The sequence below is a fragment of the Zea mays genome, chromosome 2 (genome assembly GCF_902167145.1).
Source record: "Zea mays cultivar B73 chromosome 2, Zm-B73-REFERENCE-NAM-5.0, whole genome shotgun sequence".
NCBI classification, from domain to species: Eukaryota; Viridiplantae; Streptophyta; class Magnoliopsida; order Poales; family Poaceae; genus Zea; species Zea mays.
In genome coordinates, this window is record NC_050097.1 from 101,021,756 (window position 1) to 101,031,366 (window position 9,611).

A 9,611-nucleotide genomic window follows, 5' to 3' on the forward strand; every position below is an offset into this window, starting at 1 on the left:
CCTTCTCCCTCTATAAATAACGTCGTTGCCCCTCTAGTTTTTTCACATCTCCTGGCTGTTCTTTACTGCTTCCTTCTCTTCTCTCCCGTCTTCTTCCGCCATGGGCAAGAGCAACAAGCGCAAGCGCGAACCGACTCCTCCATCAGAGGATTTCGGTGACTCGGAATACTCGGAGGAGGAGTTCTCCTCCGAGTCCGAGCGATCTCCGGCTCCCGTCTCTCCCCCGGCGTCGTCCGATGACTCGGATGACTCGGACGACTCCCAGGGGATAGCCGCGGAAGTCTGGACATACATCCGGGCCGTCGAGCGCTCCGGGCTCGAAGGCTCGGATGAGTCGGAGTACTCCTCGGATGAGGAGGACTCGGACGGCGGCGGCGAGGACGAGGACGACGACGACGACGACGGCGACGACGACGACGGTGGCGACAGTGACGGCAGCGGTAGCGGCAGGGGCAGCGGCGACGGCGGCAGGGGCGGTGACGACGCCAGCAGCAGGGGCAGCACCAAGGGCGGCAGCAGCAAGGGCAGCACCAAGGGCGGCGACGGCAGCAGGGGTAGGGCCAGTGGCTAGACGCCACTGGTCTTCTTAGATATTAGTATAGTTTAGTATAGTTAGAATAATGTAGTAGTAATGTAGAGTAGTATAGCGTAGTGTAGTAGTAGTAATGTAATGTAGTAATAGTAGGGGAGTATCAACTCGCGAAGAGTTGATTTGTAAGTTTATTAACTTCCCTTTGAATGAAAGAATGACGTTTGGCTTCTCTTTTGATGACTGTCCCACTTACTTGTGAGCCTAATTCCTTTGAAAAAGTAAGTGAAATACCCGGGCATTGAACTGATGTTTTCTGAAATGGTTGTCGAGTAACTTTGTAGGTAGTGTCGGCGCTTGTAGAAGTAACTGCCGGGTAACTGAAGATTGTGTCAGCGTTTTTAGAAGCAACGCCGAGCAACTGATCATTGTATCAGTGTTTTAGAGGCCACGCCGAGTGATTGAATATGATATCAACGTTTTAGAAGTAACATCGAGTGACTGGAGGTCGGCATCGGCATTTTAGAAGTAATGCCAAGCAACTGAACATGAAAACAACGTTTTAGAGGCAACGCCGAGTGACTGGAGGTCGACGTCGTCATTTTAGAAGAAATGCCGAGCGACTGAATACGAAATCAGCGTTTTAGAAGTAACGCCGAGTGACTGGAGGTCGACGTCGTCATTTTAGAAGTAATGCCGAGCGACTGAATATAAAATCAGCGTTTTAGAGGTAACGCCGAGTGACTGGAAGTCGACGTCGTCATTTTTAGAAGTAATGTCGAGCGACTGAATACGAAATCAGCGTTTTAGAAGCAACGCCGAGTGACGGCAGGCCGCCCGAGCCACTTTGAGGATGGTGGCCGAGTGATGAGGTGGCGCATTGGTGTTCTGGGGATAACTGTCGGGTGACCACGTGGCACGCTGGTTTTGGAAATAACCGCCGGGTGATGACTGGGCACTTTTTGAAACGGTATCTAGCTCGAGAATATCCCTTAAGAGCTGCGCTTTTAGCCGCCTTTACTTTCCGTGCCCTAGTTCTTGCATTCCCGCTTCCAAATCCTCTCTGCCGCTTGCCTCCGCTCTGCTCGCTGGTAGAATCGAGATGGCGCCTAAGAGGAAGACCGCGAGCTCGTCTGCTGTGGTGATTCCTCCAATCGATCCCAACAGCCAGTTGCCTTTTGCAGGTAACCACATGTCCATCATTTCCGAAGCTGAACTCCTCCACCTCGTGTCCATCGGGGTTCTTCCTTCGCGGGAGCTCTGTTCTTGGCGGATTTGCCACGGGACTACTGTTCCGACAGAGGATACCCACGAGTCTGTAGTTTACGCCCCTTTTCTTCTCCGCGGCCTTGGCCTTCCCATCTCTCCCTTTTTCCGCGGTCTCCTTGATTTCTACCACATTAACCTGACCCATATAAACCCTAACTCAATTCTGCAAATCTCCATCTTCGTTCACTTATGCGAAGCCTTTCTTGGCGTGCTACCGCATTTCGGCTTATGGAAATACCTGTATCATTGTCGCCCTGGGATGGCCGGGGGACAACATCAGTTGGTCGGAGGTGCCAGTTGGAGATGCGCCGCGGGCGGAAGACTGAGTATCTTGAGATTCCCCTTAAAGACAGTATTAAGGGGTGGCGTCTAGAGTGGTTCATAGTTGATAATTATGGAAATTCTCTCCCGTCCCGGTCGGGAAGACAGCCAGACGTCCGCACCCCAAGCTGGACCGAGTCTCCCACAGATGAGGAGGTAGCTGAGGCGGGTGTGCTGCTAGCTGAAGTTGGACTGCTGAAAGAGAGAGGTCTAACTGCTGAAGCTGTGGTCACTAACTTTGTTTTCAAGAACATTCAGCCACTGAAAGATAGGGCCTACCCAGCTTATCTGTATCGAGGGCTAGCCAACTCAACTCGGGTTACCAACAGGAGAATCCCTTCTGCAGACTTGGTGAGCCGACTTGAAATGATTCTCAGGGGCAAAGTGTCTAATGTTGGTGCTCCAGTGGCGTACTCGGCCTGGAATTTGCCTCCTCCCAAAGCCTTCACTCTTTTCGTGTCAAATCCACCTCTGACTGATGGCAATTTGGGCCTTAGAGTGCGACCCTCTGCCGAAAAAGTCAGTGCTTTGGTTGCTTCGCTTGGAGAGATTCCTGATGACGAACGGTAAGTCCATTTTGAGGTGCCCCTGAACCCTAGTGATGCAGATATAAATGCCATGCTTGATCTGTTAGCTGAGGATTCTTCCGACGCTGCTCCTGCTGGTACATTGGCAGTGGTGCCCCTTCCAGAGGTTGATACAACTTTGGATGTTCAGAAACCTGTCAGTACTTGCCCGAGGCGCCCTAGCCGAACCAATCAGCCTGAGCCTTCTGCTGATGAGCAAAAGAAGAAGAGAAGACGCCTCTGGCGAGTATCCAGTTTTGATGAGGACGCTGGTACCTCAGTTCCTGCTGTTGAGAAAGTGCCTGCGACTGGACTTGCTGACGCTGACCCCAATGGGTGTACCCAAACTGCTACTGATCCCAATGGGGGTGTTGCTTGTGTTGTCGGTGTGGATGACAAGGGGGAAGAGAATGAGGTTCCTTTGACTCGAAAGAACAGTCGGCAGTTCATCGCCAGTGAGAGTAGTGGAGTTCCCTCTCCGGCTTTGTCTGCCCTCATTGGTCTACAAGAACTGTCTCTGGCCAACTTTGATCAAACTCTTGAGGATATGGTCCCAGAGGACTTGTTATCGGAGCCAGTGGATGATGGTGCAATGGAGGCTTGTGCTGACGTGCCCGATGCTGGGTTGAGGTCATCCCGTGCCTCGTCGACCTTAGAGCGCGATCTTGAGGGCCGGGAGACTGACTTGAATCGTCCTAGTCCTATGGAAGTAGATGAGGGCCCATCAACCTTAGAAGTGGTTACTGCAGAGAGCTTGGACCTCAAGAGTGGTGCTGTCACATGCCCAGCCCCCGAGGGTGTCGCCGGGGATGACTTAGCTCGGGTGGAGAGTGTAAGCCGCTGCCCAGCCCCCGAGGGTGCTGCCGGGGATGATCCGGCTCAAATGGGCAGTGCCAACTATGACCCAGCCCCCGAGGATGCCCGAGCAGGGTCTCCTTCCTGTACCTCCATGGACGTTCACGCAGGATCTCCTCCACACTCTGGCTGTATGGTGGTAGCCCAGAATTTGGATCAGGAAGTCGCTTTAGAGGGCAGCGCTCCTGCTGGTCGAGTGTTAGGCTCTGTTGAAGGTACTGAGTTGATCTCTGCCGATTCGTTGCAAACTGCTCCGAGTGGTGGCCTTCCATCTGCTTATCAACTGATCTCTCCTGATTTGGGGATCCCTTCGTTCTTCTCCAACCTCCAGGTACTGTGCTGTATTTTAACTTGACTTTTACATTGCCCTAACTGCTGTCGTCACACTCGTCTGTTTTCCTCATCAGGCTTTGGTGGATGGGATGGCTAGCCAGCTGAGGCTTCAGGGTGCTCCCACCCCAGAGGTAGCTTCATCTCTTGCATGTTGGAATCCAGTGTCACTTCAACGTCGCGTTTCTGAATTGGAGGCAACCAACGCTGGTTAGTGCTTTTTTGCTTCCCTCTGCCTTCGCTGTGGACTGCCTTACCTTCTGACCCCATTTTGTTTGATTATCTCTCGTCAGGAGTGACTCGGCAGATTTCAATTCTTGAGGAAAAACACTCCCGAGATCTGGCTGAATTGGCTCAGCGGTGCACTGACTTTGAGGAGAAGTACTCTCAGGGCCAAATTGAACTGAGTCAAGTTTCTGCTGCCTTGGATGACGCTAATGCCCTGAATTCTTCCCTTCATACTCAGCTTAATTCTGAAAAGGTAATATACAAAACTGTGCCTTGCCTTGCTGTGCTCCTGTTACTTGCTTGGTTTTTGAAGGAGCTGACTTTTGCTCGCAGGAAGAAAAGCGTATCCTTGCTGCTTCTCATGACAATCTTGACAGGTTGTATCGTGATTCTAGCAATACGCTGACTATCTTGGAGAGAAGTCATCGCTTCACCATGGAAGAATTAGACCTCCAATGTTGTAAGCTGCAGGAATCCATGGACGAAGTGACTCGCCTCAAGCAGTTGATATCAGCGAAGGATGCCACTATCAAAGAGCTCCGAGCTTCCAAGAAATATATTGCCCAGGAATTAGAGGCTGCTCGGCTGGCTGCTAAAGTTGCCGAAGAAACTTCTGTTACTCTCAAAGCTCAGCGCGACAAAGCCCTGGACAAGGCCATTCGGGCGGGACGAATCTTGATGAGGAGACCCGGCGTGGTTGTTCCTGAAGACATAAAGGCTGACGTGAATGCTACCCCTGATCCCTCGAGTCGCCCTTCTTCGTCGGTCGCTCCTGAGAAAGACATTGCAAAATAGAGAAACATTTTGCGTGCTCCGAGCGCGCGGTTAGCATGATCGAGTATTTGTTAGAGGACATCAGTTTATCATTCGAATGACATAATTACTCTCTCATTGTATCAGAATTTATTAGTTCGTGAGTTTGCGGTAATGAAATGACGCATGATGATTATGAAATTTGTTTGCGAGATATAGAAGTCATCCCCTGAATTACATAGGCGCGAGCATGTTGCACCGGCTTAAGTCGTTGCCGACTTAAGTCGATTGATCCGTTAGTAGGGCATAGTGGTCACCCCGAGTTAAGTGAGCGTGAGCATGTTGCACCGCCTTAAGTCGTCGCCGACTTAAGTCGATTGCTCCGTTTGTAGGGCATAGTGGTCACCCCGAGTTAAGTAAGCGTGAGCATGTTGCACTGCCTTAAGTCGTCGCCGACTTAAGTCGATTGCTCCGTTTGTAGGGCATAGTGGTCACCCCGAGTTAAGTAAGCGTGAGCATGTTGCACCGCCTTAAGTCGTCGCCGACTTAAGTCGATTGCTCCGTTTGTAGGGCATAGTGGTCACCCCGAGTTAAGTAAGCGTGAGCATGTTGCACCGCCTTAAGTCGTCGCCGACTTAAGTCGATTGCTCCGTTTGTAGGGCATAGTGGTCACCCCGAGTTAAGTAAGCGTGAGCATGTTGCACCTCCTTAAGTCGTCGCCGACTTAAGTCGATTGCTCCGTTTGTAGGGCATAGTGGTCACCCCGAGTTAACTAAGCGTGAGCATGTTGCACCTCCTTAAGTCGTCGCCGACTTAAGTCGATTGCTCCGTTTGTAGGGCATAGTGGTCACCCTGAGTTAAGTAAGCGTGAGCATGTTGCACCGCCTTAAGTCGTCGCCGACTTAAGTCGATTGCTCCGTTTGTAGGGCATAGTGGTCACCCCGAGTTAAGTAAGAATGCAAGTCAATCGTAAATGAACTAAGTATCCTTGAAACCACTTTTTTTTATTGATGACATATTTCCACTTTACAGAGTACATCATCATCCCAGCAGTTTTGAGATACAGCTAGGGATAAAACTTTCTGAGGTGTTCTATGTTCCAGGAGTTCCCAACTTCTGTGCCATCCATCTGAGTGAGGCGATACGATCCGGGCCGAGTGACTTCTACTACCACGAAGGCTCCTTCCCATAAGGGTGATAACTTGTGTCGTCCCTCCCCCGTTAGAATTCGGCGGAGGACGAGATCTCCTACTGAGAAGAATCGTTGTCGCACAGCCTTGTCGTGATAGCGCCTTAGAGTCTGCTGGTACCTTGCTGATTGGATTACTGCGTTTAGCCGTTCTTCCTCAAGTACATCTATGTCCTCCAGCCTGGTGGCCTCAGCTTCTGCTATGCTTTCAAAGATCAATCTTGGCGCCCCAAACTTGAGATCAGCAGGTAGCACTGCCTCCGACCCATAGACCATGAAGAAAGGAGTGTTTCCATGCAAGGCTCGGCTAGGTTGGGTTCTTAGGCTCCAAACGACATAGGGCAATTCCCTTATCCACTTTCCTGCGAATTTTTCATTCTTATCGAAGACCTTTTTCCTGAGTGCATCCAATATCATCCCGTTGGCTCGCTCAACTTGCCCGTTGGCTCTTGGATGGGCTACAGATGCATACTTGATCTGAATGCTCTTTTGCTCGCAGAAGTCAAAGAATTCTGAACTTGTGAAGTTGGATCCTAAATCAGTTATGATGCTGTTTGGTATCCCGAATCTGAATATTATGTCTTGTATGAATTCCACGGCCTTAGCAGAGGTTAAAGAGGCAATGGGCTTGAACTCTATCCATTTAGTGAATTTGTCAATTGCTACCAATACATGAGTGTATCCCCCTTGAGCTTTCTTGAAAGGCCCAATCATATCCAGTCCCCAGCATGCGAAAGGCCAAGTTACTGGTATGGTCTGCAGTTGCTGTGCTGGCATGTGTTGTTGCTTTGACAAGTATTGGCAGGCTTCACACCCCTGAACTAACTCGGCTGCATCGTTCTTTGCTGTTGGCCAATAGAATCCTGACCTGAAGACCTTCCCGACTAGTGTTCTGGAGGCTGCATGTATTCCACATTGCCCAGCATGGACTTCCTCCAGAAGTTGCTTCCCAGTGGACGGGAGAATGCACCTCATGAGGACGCCTGATGCACCCCTTCTGTATAATGTCTCCCCAATAAGTGTATAGTGAGCCGACTGTCTTGCAATGCGCTCTGCCGAATTCTTGTCGTCTGGTTCTTCTTCATTCTTTATATACTTAATGATCGGCCTTCTCCAGTCATCAGGGTCTGACTCGGGTTGATCTATGATGTTGCACTCTTCTGTTTGATCTATTGAGATACTTGGCTGCAGAATCTCTTGCACGAAAACTCCGGGTGGGACCTGAATTCGACTGGACCCTAGCTTGGACAGTACATCGGCTGCTGTGTTCCGATCTCTTTCTACATGATGAAATTCTAGACCCTCAAATTTATCTTCCAGCTTTCGGACGGCAGTGCAGTATTTTCCCATTGAATCGCTTGAGCAATCCCACTCCTTGTTTATCTGGCTGATGACTACCAGAGAGTCTACGTATACCGTTAATCTTTTGACGCCTAGCGATATGGCAATGTTCAATCCATGGATCAAAGCTTCATACTCGGCTGCATTGTTGGAGGCCGGGAATAGCAACTGGAGGGCGTACTTGAGGTGTTCGCCTCCAGGAGCAGTGAAGAGAATCCCTGCTCCTACTCCCTGCAGCTTCAGTGAGCCGTCAAAATACATTTGCCATACTTCTGCAGTCTCCGGGTTGTCTGGTACTTGTTGTTCGGTCCACTCTGATACGAAATCAACCAGTGCTTGAGTTTTGATGGCAGTGCGAGGTCGGAACTCGATGTCATGAGATCCCAGCTCACAAGCCCACTTGGCTATTCGACCGATGGCTTCCTTGTTGTGAAGAATATCCCCTATTGGAAAACTTGTAACTACTATGACTTTGTGGTCGTCAAAGTAGTGATGCAGCTTGCGGGCAGTTAGAAGTACTCCGTATAATAGCTTCTGAACTTGAGGGTACTTTTTCTTTGAGGGGCCTAGAACTTCACTAATGAAGTAAACAGGATGTTGTACTGGATAGGCATGTCCTTCTTCTACTCGCTCGACTACCAACGCGGTGCTTACCACGTGAGTCGTGCAAGAGATATATAGTAGCAAATCTTCAGCTGGTTGAGTTGACGTAGCTCGCCGGGGTGGTTTCAGTACTGGTGGTGTTGTCAAGAATTTTTTCAGAGCATCTAGAGCTTCTTGTGCTTCTGAAGTCCATTGAAACTTATCCACCTTCTTGAGTAACTTGTAAAATGGCAAACCTTTTTCTCCTAGCCTGGATATAAATCTGCTCAGAGCTGCCATACATCTAGTAAGTCGCTGAACTTTCTTTTGCGATCGAGGTGCTTCCATCTTCATGATAGCTTCAATCTTATCTGGATTAGCCTCAATTCCCCGGTGGCTGACGATAAACCCGAGCAACTTTCCTGCTGGTACCCCGAAAACACATTTCTTGGGATTAAGCTTCCATCTATACCGCCTCAGACTGTTGAAAACCAGTTGTAAGTCTTCGATGAAGTTTTTTGAGTCTTGTGTTTTGATTACCACGTCATCCACGTAGGCTTCCACACGGTTACCCCAGTGATCGGCTAAGCACGTTTGAATGGCTCTCTGGTAAGTTGCTCCAGCGTTTTTGAGGCCAAACGGCATGGAGGTATAACAGAAAGCACCAAACGGAGTAATGAATGCCGTTTTTTCTTCATCTTCCTTTGCCAGACTAATTTGATGGTATCCAGAATAGCAATCCAGGAAAGACAGCATAGAACATCCAGCGGTGGAGTCCACCACCTGATCTATCCTCGGGAGCCCGAAAGGATCCTTCGGACAGTGTTTGTTGAGATCAGTATAATCAACACACATGCGCCAGTCCACTTTATTCTTTTTGAGTACAAGAACAGGGTTGGCTAACCACTCGGGATGTAACACTTCTCTAATGAATCCAGCCGCGACCAAGCGAGCTAACTCGGTGCGAATGGCCTCTCTCTTGTCGGGCGTGAAACGACGCAGTTTTTGCCGAATCGGCCTTGCCTGGGGATAGACCTTCAGTTTGTGCTCGGCCAGTTCTCTGGGGACTCCCGGCATATCCGTAGGTTGCCATGCGAATACATCCCGGTTATCTTGCAGGAACCGGACGAGCGCGCTTTCCTATTTGTCATCCAAGCTGGAGCTGATGATAGCCGTCTTGCGCTCATCAGTGAACCCCAGGTTGATTCTCTTGGTTTCTTCAGTCGGCCGCATAGAGGTCGCGGTCTGAGCTTCGCTAGCCGGTACTGCGAGGTCCTCCTCAGGCTTAGAGTTCGCCAGTGTGGAAGGAACCGTCGATGGCTTGGCGGTGAGGGCTGCTTGAATAGCCACTCGGAAACACTCTGCGGCGCCTTGGAAGTCGGCGCGCACAGTTATGATCCCTTGCGGTCCTGGCATCTTCAGTATCATGTATGTGTAATGTGGAATGGCCATGAACTTGGCCAATCCAGGCCTCCCGATGATGGCGTTGTACCCGCAGTCGAAGTTCGCCACTTCAAACCTCAGGAACTCGGTTCTGTAGTTCTCCGGAGTTCCGAAGGTGACTGGCATGTAGATGTGGCCCAGCGGGTATTCCCCTTCTGTCGGCACGATGCCGAAGAAAGGAGTGTCTGACTCGTGGAGCTCTTTG